Source organism: Ictalurus furcatus, chromosome 24, assembly GCF_023375685.1.
Source record: "Ictalurus furcatus strain D&B chromosome 24, Billie_1.0, whole genome shotgun sequence".
Lineage (NCBI taxonomy): Eukaryota > Metazoa > Chordata > Actinopteri > Siluriformes > Ictaluridae > Ictalurus > Ictalurus furcatus.
This window is the reverse complement of record NC_071278.1, coordinates 6591228-6615176: the sequence shown is the minus strand read 5'-3', so window position 1 is coordinate 6615176 and position 23949 is coordinate 6591228.

Below are 23949 nucleotides of genomic sequence, written 5' to 3'. Positions count from 1 at the left end.
TGGACTATGTCCTGAAATACATATATTCATTCATTGTTGATTGATTGTCTTGGCTTGCTGTTCTCCCAATTAAGACACAGTCCTAACATGCTCTGTAGCCTAGAGCAGGTGGTACACTACAGTCCACAACATAGAATGTATACATACTGTATGTGCCCGACTTGCCTTTGTGTCTGCATTTTAAGTTGAGTTAGGCTTTTACTTTTAATGGATACCCACCATGTCTGAGTGCTAAGTGGAGTGCTGGCCACAAGTGTACTGAACTCGTTGACAAATAAGTTTTCTATTCTAAGGTTTTATTTATCAGTGCCAGTAACAATTGTATGGTCCTCTCCAAGTTCTATAAATAGATTTTATCATGTAATTTTTTTCAAAAACGTAAACCAACATTAATAAACCAGATTGGAAAAAATAAGTACACTATACTATACTACTATAAAGTATAAAATACTATGAAGTACTATAATTCAGCAACATATAGAAACACCTTTAGCAACAATACCATTAGTAAATAATAAGTCAACATCTTCTGTAGGAGTTTATCAGTCTCTCACATCATTTTGGAGAAATTTTGGCTCACTCCTGGGAAGATTTGAAACTATTTTGAAGGCTCTCCATTTGTAAACAACCATTCTTACTGTAGAACGATGAATTTCAAATTGTTTACAGATGTCCTAATAACCATTCCCAGATCAATGAGCAGCAACAATTTCTCATTTGTAAGTTGCTTTGGATAAAAGTGTCTGCTAAGTGAATAAATGTAAATGTAAATGTAAATATAACAATTGCTTCTCTAAGGTCATGGCTGATGTCCTTTCTCCTTGGCATGATGTAGACACACAGCTGAGTGCTCCAGAACACCAAACTGCCCAAATTTCTGCTCTTATAGAGGTAGTCACACTTCTTGATGATGAACTAATATTGTGCATTTCGTTATTAACACATGGCTGCTAATACTCTCTTAATGATTGTGGAAGTAGGAAGATTGTACTTATTTTTTCCAACCTGGTTTCTGAATGTTGATTTAATTATTATTTTTTTTGGGGGGGGGGGGGGGGAATTATTACATATTAAAATCTGTTGTGTTGTTGTTGTTGTTTTCACCTGAGGTTATTTGTTTGTTAAATAAATTGGTGAAGCCCACACAATCTGGCAACCTGAAGTGTCACTGAGGAAGCAGCGCCCTTCGAGCTAACGCTATTACATTAATTTCTTCTAATCTCTATACTTTAAAATTATTTACCTTACGTTATACAAATATAACTGACACTACTTTAGATAAAACAATCGTAACGTTGCGCTGTCACTAAATTTGATCTGTTTTTTACAAACATCCACGACTAGCTTGTAGCCCGTAGCCCGCTAGCATCACCTACCGCTAGCCATGTTTATGTTTCACATTTCTCATTTACCGCTGTTCTGTTTAAAAAACAAATATGTCTGCTGTCTCTCCGGTTTTGAGTGCAGATGAGGACTCGCTCGAGCTTCACATGGTGCGGCTGGAACTGGAGGATGTGGAGAAGCAGATCCACGGCCTACTCGACAAGCAGGCCCAGCTGCTGGAGCGACAAACTGCGCTGGAAGCATCTTGTGCCTCTGCCCACATATCCAAGGTAAGCACACAGCGGGGTATTTCCACTCCCAGCCCCTCTACGCCGTGTGTTTCTCTGTGCAGGGACCGTGCACCTAGGACTTTCCCAGCCGTGGTCTCCGTCACGCCGGCGCCAACACACCTCGGGCCTTGGGTGAACCAGTGGCGGAACACCTCCGGTGTTCGAGATTCCAACCAGGAACCGCTTCGCCCCTCTCCGTCAGACCAGACCCAACGCTGTGATCGTCGGGGACTCCATTGTGCGGAACGTCCGTGTAGCCTCATCTAAAGGTAAGGTGCGCACACACTGTTTTTCTGGTGCTTGTGTCCTTGATGTCGCTGCGCAGGTATCCGGGATCCTGAAGAAGGACGAGCACATTGGAGCGGTTGTGCTCCACGCTGGGACGAACGACACCAGGCTGCGGCAGACGGAGGTTCTGAAGAGGGACTTCTCCAGCCTGATCGAGACGGTACGAGGCAGATCACCCACCGCGAAGATCATCGTCTCTGGACCTCTTCCCACATACAGACGTGGAGCAGAAAAGTTCAGTAGACTTCTAGCATTAAATGATTGGTTAGTCTCTTGGTGTAATGAGCAGAATCTGGTGTTTGTCAATAACTGGAATCTGTTCTGGGAGCGCCCTAGGTTGTTTCGTCCTGATGGCCTGCACCCCAGCAGCCTTGGAGCGGAACTGCTGTCTGACAACATCTCCAAGGGGCTACACTCCAAGTGACTGCCCACTGTAAGTACATCTTCCAATAATAACAACATTCAGTATAATCAATGTTCAATTAAAAATCCGGCACCGGTAATACATACTATAGAGACTGTGTCTGTTCCCCGAGCTATACAAATATATAGAAAATCTCGGAAAGTCTATCTTCGTAACCTAATTAACATAAAATTAAATCATATCGAATGCACAGCCAGCACTTTTGATCTGAAGCTAGGACTATTAAACATTAGATCTCTTGCGTCTAAGGCTCTTATTGTTAACGACATCATTACTGATCAGGAATGTAATTTAATGTGTTTAACAGAAACTTGGATTAAACCAAATGAGTACATAGCATTAAATGAAGCCAGTCCTCCTGGATACAGTTATGTACATCAGCCTTGTTCAACTGGTAGAGGAGGAGGTGTTGGTCTCATCCATAGTAAAAATCTAGTCGTCACACAAAAACCTAAGCATAAATTTAATTCTTTTGAAATTCTTTATACCAGTATAAGTTATGTAGCCACAAAAAATAAGTCAATTCCTCTAATTATTATTTACAGACCCCCAGGGCCATGTACTGAATTTCTTAGTGAATTTGCAGACTTTGTCTCAAACCTGGTTGTGTCTGTAGATAAAGCATTAATTGTCGGAGACTTTAATATTCATTTTGATAACCTGGAAGACCCTCTAAGATTAGCGGCTGTGTCCATCTTAGATGCAGTAGGGATTAATCAGAACGTAATCGGGCCTACTCATAATGGTGGTCACACTCTTGACCTCATACTAACATACGGACTAAGTATAGAAAATATTATAATTTTTCTGCAGTCTGACGTTGTCTCAGACCATTATCTTATCTCGTTCATAATACATATTGATCATAATATTTCCACCTTGCCTCGCTACCACGTAAAACGTACCTACACATCAGCTACTGCACCGAGCTTCATAAATAACCTCGAAGAAACATCAATTAGATTTGGATCACCGTCAGATCCCATAGAACTCGATCAGGCAACTGAAAGCTTGGAGTCAACACTCCACTACACGCTAGATAGAGTGGCTCCACTCAAAAGGAAAATAATTAGAGAAAAAAAATTAGCACCCTGGTATAACGATCAAACGCAAACCTTAAAACAGACATCTCGACAATTAGAACGTAAATGGCGTCAAACCAAAATGGTGATATTTCAAACAGCATGGAAGGAGAGCCTACTGAAATATAGGAAATCTCTTGGCGATGCTAGAAAAATCTATTTCTCCACCTTAACAGGAGATAACAAAAACAATTCTAGATTCCTTTTCAACACAGTAGCAAAATTAACTAGGAATAAAACCACTACAGAGAGAAACACTTAATCATTACATAGCAGTGAAGATTTCATGAAATTTTTCATTGATAAGGTTGAAAATATTAGACGTGAAATACAGGCCATTAAATTAAAACCGGACAGTACTGTAACAAACCCATTACATGACAATGTAGCAATATCAGATCAATGTTTAGAGTGTTTTGCTCCGCTTAGAGAGACCGAACTAGCTACATTAATCTCTTCAGCCAATTCATCAACTTGCATACTAGATCCCGTACCTACATGTTTGTTTAAACAGATTTGTCCAGGAGTAATTGAACCACTTTTAAATATAATCAATTCTTCCCTAAGCACTGGCTATGTACCTAAATAACTTAAATTAGCAGTTATTAAACCCTTGATTAAAAAACCTGATCTTGACCCGTCTCAATTGTCCAGCTATAGACCAATATCAAATCTCCCCTTCATCTCTAAGATTTTAGAAAAGGTTGTAGCAAAGCAGTTATGCTCGTACTTAGATAGGAATAACATTCATGAAATGTATCAGTCAGGATTTAGACCTCATCATAGCACAGAGACAGCGTTAGTTAAAGTAGTAAATGACCTTCTACTGACCTACGATCAGGGTTGTGTCTCGCTGCTTGTGTTACTCGACCTTAGTGCAGCTTTTGATACTATAGATCACACTATTCTCCTTGATAGATTAGAAAATGTTGTTGGTATTAAGGGAACAGTCCTCTCTTGGCTCAGGTCTTATCTGACCGATCGTTATCAGTTCGTAGATGTAAATGGTGATTTCTCCATGCGTATTGAGGTTACTTTTGGAGTTAGGCCCACTGCTCTTTACTTTATATATGCTACCCCTAGGACAAATTATTCGTAAACATAGAATTAGCTTCCACTGTTATGCTGATGATACACAGTTGTATGTTTTAGCGAAGCCAGAGGACAGACAGAAGCTTAGTAAAGTTGAGGATTGTGTAAAGGACATTAGACGTTGGATGCTTATTAACTTCCACTTACTTAATTCTGATAAGACAGAAATACTTTTATTAGGCCCACGTGTAGCTAGAAGTAATCTTTCTGATCACATGGTTACTCTGGATGGTCTTTCTGTTTCATCAGTGCAGCAGTAAAAGACCTTGGAGTGATTATTGACTCCAGTCTATCATTTGATGCTCATGTAGATAATATTACTGGGATAGCCTTCTTTCATCTCAGAAATATTTCTAAGATAAGAAACATATTGTCACTACAAGATGCGGAAATACTAGTTCATGCATTCGTCACCTCTAGATTAGATTACTGTAATGCCTTACTGTCTGGATGTTCCAGTAGGAATATAAATTAGCTCCAGTTAGTCCAGAATGCAGCTGCTAGAGTCCTAACTAGAACTAGAAGATACGACCATATCACACCAATATTATCAGTACTGCATTGGCTCCCAGTGAAATCTCGCATTAACTATAAAATACTATTATTAACCTATAAAGCACTAAACGGTCTCGCGCCACAATATCTAAGCGACCTTTTGGTTTTATATGATCCGCCACACCTACTTAGATCAAAAGATGCAGGCTATTTGACGGTACCTCGAATAGTGAAGGCTACAGCAGGGGGAAGAGCCTTCGCTTATAGAGCCCCACAGTTATGGAACAGTCTTCCTATTAGTGTTCGGGACTTAGACACAGTCTCAGTGTTTAAGTCTAGGCTTAAAACGTATTTGTTTACTCAAGCCTACCCTGACTAGATTCTGTTCTACTACTTCGCAGTCATAATAATTTTTTTTCTCCCTCTCTCCTTTCGCCGAGCCCCACACGAATTTATGGAGATACTAGAGATCCAGATCCTTTCTGCCTCTGGATGGAGCTCAAATCTTCTCTAATTCCAGACTGCTGGGATTACGGCTGCTCCTAAGGCCATACAGACTTCATATAAATCCATAATGAACTTTTTCACACTATCTGTTGTTACCCAGATGAGGATGGGTTCCCTTCTGAGTCGGGTTCCTCTTAAGGTTTCTTCCTCTTAAAACATCTTAGGGAGTTTTTCCTTGCCACCGTCGCCACTCAGTGGCTTGCTCAGTTGGGATAAATTCACACCTTTAATATCTGTATACCGTGTTGATATTTCTGTAAAGCTGCTTTGAGACAATGTCTATTGTAAAAGCGCTATACAAATAAAATTGAATTGAATTGAATTGAACAATTGTTATTTAGGTCATAATAAATAAAAACATAGACTTGAAGGAGGGTGTACTTTCTTTTTCCCATGATTGTATGTTTGTTTTGGCACTGACATCTAGTTTGAAAATTAACTGTTGTTTTTGTGATCCCAGTTGGATGCATACATAAGCACTGTAATCATATTTGAGTTCAGTAAAGACTATATTAATGTACAGCTCTGGGGTTTCCCTATCAGTTTCCTGAACAGCATTTTTCCTCTGTATTCTGCTTTGCTTTGTGACATGACTCTTAGTTTTGTATACCTAATGGTTAAATTTGTGACACTTACAGTCTGCTTTTTGCTGGGCAGTTGTTTTGCTTGCTGTAATCCCCCCCCGCACTGCATGCTTTCTTTGCGAACATCCATTGACCTTGCCTTTTTGCTCTGGCAGCAATTTTATCTGTTACTGCTTTTGGCACGTTGCAATGTCCTGCATGCATTGCGTGGCTGTATTTATCCATAGGTCTAAAGAAAATAATAATAATTTATAACCACACTTGGGTTTAATCATGGGAATGGGCTATGTCAGTTGCTTTTCTAGCTTTAGCTCTGGCCCATGGCTTAGCAACTTTTCTCATACGTTTGGTGAGTATGTGGCAAATTCAGTGCAGTAATGGATCATTTCATCACAGTTTGCATAATCACAGTCTTTAATGAACAGTTTAAGCTCTGTCATGAAATGTGCAAATGACCCACCACTTTCTTGCATCTTTTTATCTTTTGGCATGAGGGACTCTGTAAAGCCATCGTAATACATGTCTAATTTCTTAGGTTGGTCCTCAGTTAATCTTCAATTGTACTTTATACCCATGTAACTTACCTCATGCCCTTTATATCCAATCCATAACAGAGGAAAGCTACACTTTTCCTTCTCACTTTTCCCATACAGGGCACGCTTTTTTGAAGCACCATCATGCCGCCAGCAGATTGAATGAATTAGTGGAGCAGAGAAGCCATTAAGTTTATAATAATAAACAAGCTTGTGTGGATGGTTCCCAATAGTGGCTTTGGGTAAGAAATATAGCTACCCCAGTCAGCCAGCCCTGAGCAAATTAACAGCTACCATGAATATCCCAGATGTTTGCTGAGGACATTTTGTCTCCTTTGAAAGGTTTGCCCTACAAGTCTGAAGTTGGTATGCTGAAGACTCTGGGTCAAGAAAGGTTAGTAGAGCTCCAGTGTGGGTCCCATGTGTCATGTTTACTCAGCAAACAGCTAGTGGAGCTGGCTAAAGTAATCTTTAGATGACAGATTTTCTACAGACCTGGTAACACCAATACCTTAATCAGACTGTCTCCAGTTTGAGGTCTGGCGTCAAGATCAGGAAGATAGCTTCAGCAGTATGAGGGTCACAGTACACCAAGGTTGCCATGCTGAACATAGTCTAATTATCTTGCATAGTGGCAAGGACATTGGAAACAATGCTTTGGAAAAGTCCAACTACAAAACCTCAGCTGCAATCAAAGAAAAAGGGCAAGAAAGCAAATAGGTTGAAGGTTCTTCATTTGTCCCATACCTATTACATATATGTGATGTAATGTAGTGAAAAGTTTTTCCTTAGTTACTTGTCTGACAGTGCAATAACAGACCAACAATGACTAAGAATATACACACATGATATAATAGGATGTAGTAAAATAATAAAATACAGTAGATGTAATAAAATTTTATAGACTGTAGAATAAAATATAATAGACTGTAGAATATAAATAAATATAATGACTGTAGGGAATATGATACAATAAAATATGATACAATGGAATACAATAGACTATGATGTGTGGGGGCAGATATACAGAGTTGTAAAGTATATAGAGAGTTTATAAAATGTGCAAAATAATTTTTATTTTTCCTTCTCTATAATGCAAACTGTTTTGTGTATGTGTGTTGTGTGTGAGATATGCAGAAATATGCAGACTTTGAAGTGTTCAGTAGCCGGATTGCCTGAGTCTCTCTGTGTTGATCTGGTAGCGTTTTCCTGATGGGAGCACTGCGAAGAGTCTGTGTCCAGGGTGGAGAAAGTCATTGATAATTCTCCTGGCCTTGGTCCTGCACCGCTGGGTGTAGTCCTCCCATAATCAATAATCATCTCCTTAGTTTTGGTGACATTCAGGGAGAGACTGTTATTGCAGCACCATGTGGAGAGGATGTCTACTTCCTCTAGGTAGGCTTTCCCACTGTTGTTAGTGATGAGGCCTACCACCACTATGTCATTGGCAAACTCCACCAGCTTGTTGGAGCTGTGTTTGGCCGTGCAGTCACTGGTATAGAGGGAGTACAGCAGGGGGTTGACGATGCAGCCCTGAGGAGCTCCGGTGCTGAGGGTGAGCGTGGAGGAGGTGTGATTTCCTATCCTGACCACCTGGGGGTGTCCAGTTAGGAAGTCTAGGATCCAGTGGCATATAGAGGAGTTCAGCCCTAGGTTCTGGGGCTTTCTGCAAAGATGTGAGGGGACAATGGTGTTAATGGCAGAGGAGTAATCCACAAACAACATTCTCACATAGTTCCTTTTCCTCTGGTCCAGGTGGCAGTGGGCAGTGTGTAGAGTGTGGTTGATGGCATCATCTGTGGACATGTTGGACCGGTATGCAAACTGTAATGGGTCAAGGCAGCTGGGGAGGGAGGAACAGACATGAGTTCTGACCAGTTTTTCAAAGCACTTTATCACTATAGAAATGAGTGCTACTGGCCGGTAGTCATTCAGGGATGCAGGATGATGGTTTTGGGGACAGGAATAATGGTGGAGGACTTCAGGAAACAACCTGTTGATTGAGGGAGAGGTTAAAATAGTGGTGAAGACTGGTGCTATTTGTTTAGCACAGACCTTTAGCACACGTCCAGGGATCTTGTCCGGGCTGAATGCTCTTCAGGTGTTAACTCTGTATAGCACTTTCCTCACTCCAGTTCTAAAATGATCAGTCCGTCCTCCTCCCCAGCTAGACCTAATCATTCCTACTCATGGTTTTCCTGGTTTGTGCTGGAGCTGGTAGCCTCAAACCATGAATAAAAGATGTTCACGTCATTGGCTAGGGAGGCACTTCCATTGTTTATGGTGGGGGGTTGGGTTTGTAGCCTGTAACAGTTTGCATGCTTTGGTAAATGGTCTGCACTTATATAGCGCTTTACATTGTGACTCATTCACCCATTCACACACACTCACCAGTGGTAGCAGAGCTTCCACGCAAGGCGCTAACTTGCCATCAGGAGCAACTTGGGGTTCAGTGTCTTGCCCAAGGACACTTCAGTATGTGGTACTACGATTAGTGGGCAACCCGCTCTACCACCTGAGCCAGAGCCGCCAATGCTTTCCCTCAGACACCTGGAATCTGCCTGTTAAAACTGGGTCTCAATCCTGTCCCTGCATTTCCTTATTTCTTCTCTCACTGTCTTCCTCAGGAAGACAGTGTCTTCTTATTGGAAGCTGCTTTGTATTCATCCATGTTACTAGTCTACAGCCTTGTGTTGTAAACAGCCCTGTAAGCTTTCCACACGGATCGATCTAGCCATGAGTTCTGATTAGGAGAAACCTGTGCAGAGCGTGTGGTAATAGTCTCTCCTATCAGAATCTCTGAATAACCAAGTACAGCTGCTGTAAACTTGCTGATGTCATCAGAGCTGCGCCGGAACATCTCCCAGTCTGCGTCCTCCAGGGCATCTTATAGCGTGGCTTGTGATTGGTCAGTCCAACATCACACCTCCTGAGCCATCAGATCTTCCCTCTGCAGCTTTTGTTTATATTTTGGGAATAGTAAAATGGCGTTGTGGTCTGACTTGCAAAAGGCAGTGTTTTTATTGCATTATAGCAGTCCCTGTGTTGTATATAGCAGTGATCCAGTGTCCTTTCTCCCTGTGTAATGAAGGTTATGTGCTGATAAAAATCTGGCATGCCTTTTTTCAAGTTTGCTTTGTTAAAGTCACCGAGAATCACCAGTGCTGCATCCGGGTTCGATGTTTGAAGCAGTTCAACGTCCCTATGTAGTGTTGATAAAGCAGCGTCTGTGTGAGCCTGAGGTGGAATATAAATGGTCATGATGAGAGAGGAGGTGAATTCCCAGGGTAAATAAAAGGGACGGCATTTGACGGCGAGGAATTCCAGGTCTTGTGTGCATAATTCCATGAGACAATGGGATTATTGTCTCGCTGCACTGCACCATTTGTCTTTGATCATAACACACATGCCACCACCCAGGATTTTTCCCAAGTTTTCCATTCTGTCCATGTGGTGAAGGGAAAACCCAGGCAGCTGTACAGCATGATCTGGAATGGTTGAAGTGAGCCATGTCTGGGTGAGACAAAGAGCTTTGCAGTCCCTGAAGTCTGGCTGGAACTGTTTTCAGGCTCTAAGGTCACCCAGTTTGTTGTCAATGGACTGGACATTGGCTTATAGTATGCTGGGCATTGGAGTGGAATGTGCCCTGGCTCATACTCGGTTTCTCATGCTCGCTCTTTTTCCTCATCGCCACCGCTTCAGGAGAGTAAGTCCATTGTTTACCTGGCTCAGAGTAATCTCCAGAGGCCAGTCAGGGTCAGGATGGAAATAAAATTAGAGTGGTAAGTAAAGTCTATTTAGATGTTTATTAAAGTTTCTTGGTCATATGTTATATGTCCGTGAGCTAGCTCAAGAACAGTGCAAAAAAATAGGATAAAAAACAAGGCAGCGTACACAAAAGTAGCAATGTGGGTTGCAAATACTAACATAGGCAGCCTTCCTCAGAGGCACCATCATGAAATACGTGTACATGGCATCAAGAACGGCTGGCTTTGTAGCTGTTCCATAAAGTGATACCCTAGATATGTAAAAGATTTTTGAAAATATTTGCATTACTTATCATTCCTGTGGAACTTGTCAGTTTGGAACCCCAAGGAGGACCAGCAGCGATCAAGACCAGACTATTTGCATTTATGTTTATGGCATATGGTAGATGCCCTTATCCCAATCAACTTATGGAAGTGCTTTGAAGTCTCTATGCATGAATACATCCTGATACTGGTTCACTAGGCCACAGATTAAGAATACCTACAGTATAAAAACTCTCTTATGGAGGTAATATAGTAAGAAAAGCACACAGACAACACAAATTTAAAAAAAAAAAAATTGCCAATTTAAGTACTTCATGAATAGGTAGGTCTGTAGTCATCATTTGAAGACTACCAGTGACTCAGCTGTTCAGACATCTAGGGGAAGTTCATTCCACCTCCAGAACAGAGAAGAGTCTTTCTCACACAGCTGGGGCTCCTGACAATTCAGGTAACATGGACAATTTTCTTAGAAATATTGATTTTCCCAGAGTTGACCCTTTATTGGCATCTGAACTTGACAGCCCCATCAACTTAGATGAGATCATTAAAATTAGAAATTTCATGTTGCATTGGCCCCATTACTTCTGGCTTTATTCAAGGAATCCTTAGAACTAGGTACGTTGTCACAAACATTGAGACAAGCATCTATAACTCTATTGCTCAAAGATGGGAAGGACCCAACATTATGTAATTCGTATAGATCTATTAGCCTCCTCAATGTTGATGTCAAGATTTTAGCCAAACTTTTGGCCTCTCGTTTAGAGGGGATTCTTCCTAGCATTATTTCAGAGGCGCAAACCGGATTTATAAAAGGATGGCATTACTTTTCTAATATTCGTACTCTACTTAGTATTTTGTATTCAAAACAAAACAGCGACTCCCCTGAAGTGGTCATCTTAAACACAATAAAGACAATAAACACGGTAAAAATGAACATTCTTCCAAAATTCCTCTACCTTTTTCAATCCATCCCTTTGTTTTTACCCAAATCTTTCTTCAAGAATATAGACCAATTAATCTCATCTTTCATATGGGCAGGAAACACTCCCAGGGTTTCCAAATTTTCACTTCAAAAGAGTCGACTAAGTGCTGGCCTCTACTTGCCCAATTCCATGTATTATTATTGGGCTGCTAATATCCAGAAACTGGTGCTCTGGGTGCAGGCCCCCTCTCTTCCATGGTGCCACTTAGAAGCAAAGTCTTGTATTTCAACCTCCCTCCCTGCTATGGTGTTCTCCTTCCTTCCTATAGCCCTTTCACAACACAAGGATAATCCAATAGTGTATACCTCTCTAAAAATTTTCTATCAGTTTCACTGTCATTTTAAATCTATCTCGGCCTCAACCATGGCACCAATTTGTAATAACCACCTCTTTCCCCCCTCCTTTATAGATTCCACATTCTCTGTTTGGGAAAAGAAGGGTCTGAAATGCTTTGAGGATCTTTTCATTAATAATGTGTTTGCAAACTTTTCTGAGTTGTCCTCGTCATTCAGTCTGCCTCCGTCTCACCTATTCCGTTTCTTTCAAATTAGGCATTGTGTCTCCTCCATATTTGCTGGTTTTCCCTCATTACCTACAAAGTCTGCATGGGAAGAGGTGTTCAAGCTGAATCCTCATAAGGGTGGCATTATCTCACGGATATATGCAATGATCTGGTCACAGAACGATTTTTAAAATATCAAAACCATTAGTGCTTGGGAAGAGGAATTGGGCCTGGAGCTTGAGGATGATTACTGGGGCAGAGCGTTAGATAATATACGTACCACCATGTCCTGTGCTAGACTTAGTTTCATACAATTTAAAGTGGTCCACAGAGCTCACCTCTCTAGGAGTAAATTGTCTAAAATATATCCCAATGTTCCTGATATGTGTGAAAAATGCAAACTTTCGCCCTGTAACCTGTCATATGTTTGCACTCTGTCCAAAACTGCAGAACTTTTGGAACTCTTTCTTTGAAACTATGTCCGACGTTCTTAAAATCAAATTGGATGTCTGTAGTTTAATTGCCATCTTTGGTGTTTCATCTCAGCATCAGCCTCTGAACCATAAACAAGCTAGTGTTGTGGCCTTTGCATTGTTACTTGCTCGGCGCTGAGTATTGTTGTCTCGGACCTCTCCACAACCCCCCTCTATATCAGTCTGGCTTAAACACTTAATGTTCTTTTAAAACTTGAAAAAATCAAGTACAACATCAGAGGCAAGAGTGACTCATTTTTGGGAAAATGGCAACAATTTATTACTACTTCAATGATGTACGCACCCTGGAGGTAGATTGAGGAAAGTAGACGGTAAACACTAATCATCTTACCTTTTTTTTTGTGTGTGTGTGTGTTTTTCTTTGAATGTTTGTTTGTTATTGTCTTTTGTTTCTCCCTTTCTTTTGGTTTTGGCTGTGGTTGTTTTGTTGGAGTTGTTGGGTGTGGTGTTATAATGTGTAAAATGCAAATTTCCGATAAAAATTCTTTGATAAAAAAAAAGACAGTGGATTACTGATTGGAAGGTCATGAGTTCAAATCCTAACACTGCCAAGCTTTCACTGTTGGGCCCTTGAGCAAGGCCCTTAACCCTACACTGCTCAGTGGTATAAATGAGATAGACATAAGTCACACTGGATAAGGGTGTCTGCCAAATGCTGTAATGTAATTCCACTGTTACAAAGCAAGAATATGCCCAGTCTAAATGCCACAAAGGAGGCTAAGGTCCACATAGCAAGGACTGGCTAGAGACCCAGAGTGTGTTTAAATACAAGTTGGTTAATGCTCTGTGGTACAACTTCTTCCCAGTGCCATTGATGTAAGATGAGAATCATGGTTCATTTATAACTACATGGTTGAGCACAATGGTAAGCACACAATTGTGTGTATTTGCTCTTTCCAGCATAACAGCCTCTCACTAAATGAGCTGCTGCCTCCTGGATTTATGTTTGCCCAAACATAAATCCCTAGCTGGGATGAACATGAATATGCAGTTGCCATCAGCACCTGTTGGGGATGTTAGATTCTCAGTTGAAAGGTGCTTCAATGTGGATAACTGTACATTGATCAACCTGGTCAAATGGCGACATCAGCTAGCATTTAAAATCTGCCAATGGATTGTTTAACATCTATCTAGTGAGGCAAGGTCAGAAAGTGTTGAATTGTGGCTGGCCCAAGACGGAACAGAAGCTCAGATATTCACCTTGGAATGGTACTGTGCCATTCCATAGATGGCCACTCTTTTCAGTGTTTGCCACACTTGTGGTCATCTTGCCATTCGTTTCCCTAGCTAAAGTATTGGTTTAAAGACAGGGTAGTGGGATAACCCCCTGTTATCTGATGATCTACTCCAAGCCTCAAACAAATGGTAAAATAAGATCCATATCAGGATCACCTTGCCCAGATTCTACATGCCAGCAAGCATGGAACAGCCATAGGTACAGCCATAGGTGTGCAGAGACATACACGTTTTTGATTCCTCAAAGAAGGCATGGTCATGTATTTGTATTCTGAGAGTACACATGGTGACATCCAGCTTTCATTCATGAGTGCCATATCAAGGGTTGCCCTAAAACAACAACATTATATGCCTAGATTAGAATTGATTGCAACTGGCATTAGTGAAAATGTGCCAGTTAAAACACCCTAAATAGCAAAATTCAATTCTAATTTTCTGTAAATGTATATTAAATGATGATAAATTCTGAGCATCACAGCAATATCTTTTTTCCCTGTGAATTGGCACATAAAACAAACCATTCCAATTCATTCCAAAAACCTGTAGTCAGTGACAATATATAGGTCTTAAAGTATCCTTCTACACATTAGGATTACATCTTTCTAAGTACTCTGGCCACTCCTTTTTTTTTTTATCATTGTGATGTTGGGGGGGGGTGCCAATCCATCGCAGGGCACACAATCACACACCCATTCATACACTACAGACACTTTGGACATGCCATTCAGCCTACCATGCATGTCTTTGGACTGGGGGAGGAAACCGGAGTACCCGGAGGAAACCCCCGCAGCACGGGGAGAACATGCAAACTCTGCACACACAGAGCTGCTGGAATTGAACCCTCGACCCTGGCAGTGTGAGGCAAACGTGCTAACCACTAAGCCACCGTGCGCCGCAATCAAGGGATATGCAACCAAATATTAAGTGTTATTTACTTTATTCTTATTATTATGTTATTATTTTTAAAAACTTTTATTCATCTATTAATGCTGAAGATGAATGTTAAACTCCATGTTTGAACCTGGGCTCAGATATAGGTTTCCACCAGGGTCTCTGGTTTCCTCACAAAAACATGCTGGTAGGTGGATTGGCTGTGTTAAATTGCACGTAGTTGTGTATGACTAAGTGTGTGCATCCAGGGTGTATTCCCACCTTGCACATGGTATTTTTGTGATAGGCTCTGGATCCATGTGACCCTCACCATTAGAGAATGGTCACGGAAGATGAATGAATGTTTTCACAAAGATATTTTTTTCAGTTGGAAATGGTGGCTGTTAGCTAATCAACTAAGAAAAGCCCCTGGGTTTAATTAGGGCAACAGAACACACATATATGCTCACACAGCAGCCACATTGCAGCTTAGAGGTTTGTTAATTGCTCTGATGTTCATTAGTAACAGAGCCCCTGGCTTTTACTACAGCATTTGATTGTGGAGGAAAAGCACACACACCGCTTACAGATGTAATACAATACAATAAATATATAATTTCATAATTGTCTAGAGGAAGGGTATTTCTTCTGCCACATTCTTTGTTCCATCATGCCTGCGTCTTGTTTCCAAGACAATGTCCTATTCAGGTGGTAGACTGAGGTTTGATTGATAGATTGATTAGTTGAGACATCAGTTGGCGCAGGACGATGCCTTTGATTTGAATTGCAAATTGAAAATGGAATAGATGACAAAATACCTATAATCTAGGCCACGCCCTGCAGTTCTTGCTGAAAAATATTCAGTGCAATATTCAGTTCCTCTGCAAAAAGTTCCAGGCGGTGGACAATTACCTGCATAAACTGTAGTGTTTTCCTCAGTTTATAATCTTATCATATGCTGTCCAAATATTGTATCCTCACCCCTCCCTTTCTGGGCAACCTTTTATTCCTTTTGCATCATGAGCTTCTCTACATATTTATATATTTAGATATTCCTGGGAATACAGTATATGTATACGGTATATTTTTGGTCTGTGTATGTGTGAGCATCTGTTCAGGGGAGCATATAAATGGATTTCAGATATACGTGCATGCAACTTAGGACTCTAAGCCCAACAATTAATCATCCAGAACCTCCCTCTGTAATCACACACACTCAGGGGTTGTGATATATATGAGCTATGTCAGAATCAGTGGCCCCATGACACACCTACACACAGACATAGATGCATGCACAAATACACACAGGTGATCTGTCTCTCCATGTATCTTACTTCCCTCGTTCCCTCATTCCTCCATCAACACACTTACACTGATTGGAGGAGATAGAGAATTTATTTATTACATTTATTTTCTCTCTTTCTCATTTCATACTTCTTCCTTTTCCTCAACTCATAGTACTTTTGATACCAAAGTACATTTCCACATATTTTTGTACATTTAATACAAGTAGAAATATAGAAAAGCTCTACTTTAATTCAGGTACAAAAATGTGTTATATATATATGAGAGAGAGAGAGTTGAGGATTATTTATTATTGGTTTTGATTATTTGAAAATTATATTGCCCAATGGAAGCATATGAGAAGAGCACAAAAACTAGTGTTGATCCTTGGGGGAATCGACAGCCAATAAAAAGAAGTTAACAGAGTACTACCCCATTAAGGCTCACTGTGTTCAAGATGCTGAGTAAGGATCTTGTGACCCCTATTGTCAAAAGCTTGTCAAAAGAGATTTTGTAATTTGGGTTTGTAGCTTGTTTGAGAATTTGGGACACATATTCTAATAACTGAACCATAAATTCCCACTAAACCGTTATGCATTATAGTATTAAGAATGTTGAATTTACTTGAATTACAATATGGCAGTGGGGGCGTGGTTGAACATTGGCTGTGAATGGAGAGGAGGCAGGTCAAACTGGCAGGTAACATGTAAAGATTCTCAACTGTGTGGAGAGAGGGAGAGTTAGGGGAGACTTCGGAGGTGAAGGAGAAGGAGAGGAGCGAGAGGTAGGATTGCTGGTTCCTGGGAAATTGGCCCCCGTTTCCATGGTGCTGGGATGGGGGAAGAATGAGATATAGAATCAGAGAGAGAGAGAGACAGACAGAGAGAGGAGAGCTTGCTTGCCCCAGATACACCGCCACATGGTCCTTTGCAAGTTGGATCACCTCAACTAACAACACCAGACGGTGGCACTGGACCCACTCTGCCATCCTCTGCGGTAGTCTGGCGACAAACTGCTCCAGCACCATAAGGTCAACTACTTCATTGGTGTCATGCCCCTTTGCCAGCAGCTATATTCAGCGGGCATCCCAGAGCTGCTGGGAGAATGTGAATGAACGGCCACACTCACAGAGTGTCAGCAAGCAGAAATGATAACGGTGATGTTCAGGGTTGTGGCCGACCCATTCCAAAATCACCTGCTTCAGGGCCAGGTACTCCAGCAGGGTCACCACACTGAGCTGTTTTCAAGACACATTCCAAGACAATCAGTACTATAAGCACAGTCAGATTGGTTGTAGCTACAGAGGACACTGTAGGTTTGCCCAAAGATTTAAAGGAGCATTATGCAAGATAAATCAAGATTAGGTATCTAACAGTTAAGTCGGTGGGTTCAAGACTATTGTTTTTTTTCTCCTTGAGCCTTCTCCCATCCCCACCTATGCTCAGGAAGCTCCACCCTCAAACCTGGATCATAAAGTTCAATTAGAATTAGCATGCTAATAAGAGTTAGCATTAGCATGGACAGTGATAATGACACTTTGAAAAAAACACAACTGCTTGAAAGTCGTTATAATACTATATACTGTACGTGTCAAATGGGTTTACTTATTATTTATTTGAATGGTCAAGTGTGCTGTTGCCATCCTGGTTTTCTTTTGAATGAGGCTGCAGGAGCCTCAAATTTTTAGTATTAGCATGTTAGCAATTTTAGGGTCTTGGATAGGCTGCAATCTCTGCTGAGTTTTCAATTTGGGGATGCACCTGCTCATGGCACCAGTGGAAGACCAGATACCGTTCTTCCACCCATCCAATCATTGTTGGGCCTGATGCAAATTTTCATGTATTAGGTGACCTAAGATGTGGAGTATAGCTCTTTTGGAGGTCCAGAACATAATGATTAACATAATAATTAACATAATAATTGTCTTTACTGTTAGAGGTCATTAGAGAAAACTGGGAGGAGGGACACTAAGATGCCATGGGACTTGTGCTTCTACAATAATTCAAATGAGGAAAACCCCATGTAGGCTTGTGGGATGCCTCGTACTGCAAATAACAAGGCCTCGAGCCAGCACAGCTCCAGACAGAGGCCAAAGAGGAAGCCAATGGTGTCGTGTATTTTCCCCTCGCACCAAGCGCTGTGTACAGAGGCACTACAGTGCACTCTTCCAGGGTGCCACCTGTTGTCTCCACTCATGTCCTGTCATTCGTTGTCTCCCTCATGTTTGCCGATTATGCTCACCTACTTCCACTTTGCCCCTTGATTAGTTTGTATATTTAAATCCTGGTGTTTCTGTGTTCAGTGCAACATATTGTTCAGTGTTTTTTGCCTACCTGACACTACTGAGCCACTTTTGACACACAGTGCCTTAATGGCTATTGTCTGCACAAGCTGAGGTGGAAGTGGCAGATGTCATGATAATGTACAGTTATACCACAGCTGTGTTGAATGTCTGGCGTGGGTCTTGACCTCAATATGTACTTGGAGTGATATGATGGCTGCAGTACACACATACACACTCGCGCTACAACCTGGCCAAAAATAAAATGTATTTACAATTGTGGTTGCATTTGCAATTTCATTATTAACAAGGTAAAACTGTTAACCTAGTGCTGTGGGTGGGACCTTTTTGGGGCAAAGCTCATTTCAGAGAAAATGACAAAATCGGTATAAATTTGTAGCCTGGTGCAGATTCTCTTGTAATGCTAAAAATATGGAGATAATTAGGACATTTAAACTCTTCCCGAAAGTGGCATTTTACAACCAATTTCTTGTTAGTTTGAAGCTAAAGGAATTTGCGAAATTCACAAGTAATTTAATTGTGATGCACTTGTGTGGATTCCAGACAATAGTAGAAGCAGTATATAGAAGCAGGTTTTTTTTGTTTTTTTTTTTAATTAAATCATTTAAGGCAAGATTTACTGTTGTGCAATCTAACCAATTCTCAAATTAATTTTTTTAGTCTTTTTAATTCATCCATTGTGTCACGTCGCGAGACGTAGGGGAGTAGGATACGGAAGCAATCGCAGTTAAGAGCTTTTATTAAAGGAGACAAAGGCAGACAAATCCAAATCAGGCATAAATAGGGCGAGGCAATAATCAGAATTGAGAAACTATAAACGAGGTCAGAGATCATGAAACGAAACTAGAACAAAGGACAACCGCTTGGTAAGTGAGATAAACTCAATACTACGCAAAGTCATAGTGTTTGAGCAGTCTCTTATATACTGTGGTGTGAGTATGTATAAGATTGGAAACAGGTGAATGTGATTAGTATTCTGAAGAAGGTGAACATATATGTGTGGGAAGTGTAGTCCATGGCGGCCATGTTTGTAGGCTGCAGTGCAGGGTGGGAAATGTAGTCACTGTGACATGACAGAACCCCCCCCCCAAGGGCACTTCTCCCAAAGCGCCTAAATACACTCCCTCCCCTGGAGGTCCTGGCCCTCTGGGCAAAATGTCTTCATATGAACTAAGGGACGGAGTGGCATCCTCAGTGGAGGAGAAGGTCAGAGCTGTGTCCTCAGGGGAGCAGGAAAGCAGAGCGACGTCCTCAGCGGAGCAGGAAAGCAGAGAGATGTCCTCAGCGGAGCAGGAAAGCAGAGCGTGTGTGATTAGTATTCCGAAGAAGGTGAACATGTATGTGTGGGAAGTGTAGTCCATGGCGGCCATGTTTGTAGGCCGCTGTGCAGGGTGGGAAATGTAGTCACTGGTTTGCTGTGACATGACACATTGATGCAAGACCCCTTGCACTCACAGTGCCCTTAGTCAAGAGCTTATATAGCCTGTGCAGTTAGTCCAGCTAGGCCTAGTAGAAATTGCCTAGCCCAGTTTACTGATACTAACTAGTTAAATGACTGATTAAAAGCTGTTATGATCCAAACTGACTAGATAAATACAAACCTTACAACCAATCGTTTTCAGTGATAGATACACAAAGGGGATATGAAAAGTTTACACACCCCTATTAAAAAGGTTTTTATGATGTAAACCATTAAACCAATATACAATATATTATATGCTAGATTATATTATAGATTATAGTACTATAATTATACATTATAGTAAAATGTATATTTTAGCTAGCTAGCTGATGTTCGATCATTAGCCTGTGGTAGTGAGCTCAGTCTGTATTGCTAATTTTCACCCTTACAGAACAAACACACTGCAGCATCAGTGGTCAGCATTACAGTGTATGCTAACCAGTTAATGCTACATAGAAAAAATATAGGAGTTAAATTTACTTCTGAAATATGAAATGTGTCATAATAATTTCCGTACAATTAATCTTAGTGAATTTATCTAAACAGATTTTAAGTAATGTTTACATAGCGCCAATGATTAGTCTCCTAAAAAAAAAAAGTAATTCAAATTAAAACAGATTTCTTGTTTTAAAAGTACATTATACTAACAGTTGAGTTGAACTAAAAAAATCTGAGCATTATAAAAAAAATGCACTTCATGTAAACATTAACATTACTACATCATTTAAACCTTTAATAGTTCCAACTAGAAGCAGCACAGCAGTGAGTATATGCACTTAAATCCTATCAGAACCCAAAATTACTACTTAACTAAGTTGTGTGTATGTGTGTGTGTTTGTTTGTGTGTGTGTGTGTGTGTGTGTGTGTGTGTGTGTGTGTACGCGTGTGCGTGTACACTATACACCTGACTGAGAAACACAAAGAAGGTGAACCAAGAAATCTTTACTGAAACACTTGACCTTGCAAAACATTTCATAATATGACCTTAATACTGACCAAAAAAAAAAAAACAAGAAATAGTGAAAACAGTCCATCTATAATGCTCAAAATGAAATCAGTTTAAGTTCGAGTTTAAAAACCAAGCCCCCACTTTAGTATGCAATTCATTCAAGTTAAAAAAATTACTTTTTTCTAGTTTTGTGAACACTTGCAAAATAATAGTAATAGCAATCAAGTAAAGTAAGTAAAATATACAATTTGCTCACACATAGCCACATATTTACATTAAGTCATTTAGTACAGAACCTTTAGGTTCTAATAATTTGCTTTTATGAAATCACAGATTGGATTTTGTCATATTTATTGAACCACTGAATATTTTTTTAGTGTAGCTAAATGATCCAAAAACTCTATAGTGCATCAATGTCTTTATGTCACAACTGTTGTTCTGCCTGTATCACAAGGGTTATCTGATAGAAAATTTAAAAGACTTTGCTGCAACTATACTAGTCATCAAGACTGAGCTTGAGAAAAACTTAGTGGCTTAGTGGTTAGCACGTTCGCCTCACACCTCCAGGGTCGGGGGTTCGATTCTCACCGTGGCCCTGTGTGTTCTCCCCGTGCTGCGGGGGTTCCTCCGGGTACTCCGGTTTCCTGCCCCAGTCCAGAGACATGCATGGTAGGCTGATTGGCATGTCCAAAGTGTCCATAGTGTATGAATGTGAATGTGTATGTGATTGTGCCCTGCGATGGATTGGCACCCTGTCCAGGGTGTACCCCGCCCAATGCTCCCTGGGATAGGCTCCAGGTTCCCTGTGACCCTGAAAAGGATAAGTGGTATAGAAGATGGATGGATGGATCTATTTGTTTAGACCTGTACTGTGTGATATTGCTTTGAACATGGGTTCTGACTTGCAGATACTGGAAAAGAAAGGTATATATTTGGAAGATAACATTTATCTCTCTGTTTTGCAAACAAACATTTATATATAAATGAGAAATTCGCCTCGTTTGCAAAGCAGAGAGGTAAATGTTCTTCCACATTTCAAGACTATGTAATTATTTGTCAGCCAAAGTGTCAAACACCTTGCCTAAGGTGGAAACAACTGATTATGGAAAAGTACCATATAAATGGATGTTATTGCAGATGTAATAAAGGCCTTCATTTGTTTTTGTGTTTTGTTCAGCTAATTTACGATGTATAAGCATAAGCAGACAGAAAATAAAGCAAGTTCTAGGCATTGCGTATGGTTTCTGTTCGAGGTTGCAATGATAATATAATAATCATCATACCATCATAATATAATAATCATCATCATAATCATCTACTGTAGTATTATTTAGTATGCTATGGAGGAAACTAAAAGGAATCGAATTCCTGCTTTGGATTAAATCCAGAATGTTCAAGAACAATCAGAATCAGCGATAACACTGATAACATACGTGATAACGCATAACTCATTGTATCACACCCTATTATAAGGGTTACTTATTTAGCCCCTTGAGAGATTGGGCATGGATTAAATAGGAGTTTGCTTCACCTAGCTAACAAGCTAGCATTCCACTAATCCCACTAAGCGGTTGTTTATGTAAAAGCTTGAGTGCAGAATTCCTGATGAGGGCTCTATTGACCTACGGCTCAGACACACAAACATGCACACCACTATGCATCCAGATCACCTCACAGCCCCATTACTGTGTCAATGGAGGGATGGACAGATGGTCCCAGAGGGAGCTGCAAGAGCACACACACACACACACACACACACACACACACACATACGCATGCTATCTGTGGACTTGCATATAGAGGAAGGGAAGCAAAGCACAGACAAACAGAAAGTGTAAGGACAATGAAAGGTAATGCATACATCAAACAAAAACATAAACTCCATCTCCATGTTTAGCTTAAGTCCTTCATTCAAGTCTTTCCAATCCTTTAGTCCCGTTCATATAATTATTTATACATTTATATGCATTTAAAAATAAGACCAGAGCAGGGTAAAGCCAAGATAAAGCTAATACGTAGAAAAGAATTGCAGTCATCATTTAATTCATTATTAATTTATTGTTAGTCGTAGGCATCAGTCTTCCTGTTAAATGTACATAAAATAGATTAATGCACAGCGATATTTTTGTTTACTTTTTTAATGATACCCTGCATAAATGGCTACTGGATGCACACTTACTGTGTACTGTCAGAATATTGGCATGGATGCATTAAGTTCCTGTCAGGATATCGGTGGCCAGGCATTTAGCATGTACACAGGGCTCCAGCGCCTGAGTGGCCAAAATGCCAGTCTATAGATTTGAAGGGGACTAAAGATCATGTCACCGTCATCAGGATACACAGGTGACGTGTCACGTGCAGTACTGGGATAAATTCTGACAGCGTATAGCAGTGACAGGTCTGGTAATGACAGCTCTGTCATTAAACACATCCTCCCTTTGGGTGTTCCCAAAATCTCTCTGCTGAACAAATTATAATGTCCACTGGTGTGTGTGTGTGTGTGCACGCATATGCATGAAAAAAGGTTCAGGTACAGGGACAGTTTTGTATTACAAACAGAGCATTAGTTAAATTGTAACAAACTAAATCATATATATATATATATATATATATATATATATATATATATATATATATATATATATATATATATATAAGCTGCAAGTTAAGACGTAAAATCACTAGTCTATCAATGCCAAACGGTAATACCCTTTACTGTGTCAACACATGCAGATGATATTGTGGTCATGGGGAATGGACAGAGATACTTTGATGTTTTAACTGATATTATAAATGACTTTAACATTTTATCATCTGCTAAAGTCAACTGGAAAAAAGTGAAGCCATTTGAGTCAGGGACTGGACAAGTGTGGAAACAAGCCTTTCAGACAATCTAACATAGAAAACTGGAGGTTTTAATTATCTGAGCGTGTATCTGGGGGACAGTAATCATGTGAAAAAGAACTGGGATGGCACAGTCGAAAATATCAAAGGACCTTTAAATAAATGAAAATGGCTCGTCCCAAAAATGTACACTGGTAATAAACAAATCACTGTTTTTAATGGACACTAGGCAAGGGCTTTTTAATGTTTTTAACATTGTGCAGAGAGAGGGATGTACATCACTATTCTCTCTTCTTCATAAACCTCTGGTCTACAGTGCTCAACTAGATGTGATGAGCAGGATCACCCATGCACTGACAAGTATTATAGTCTTC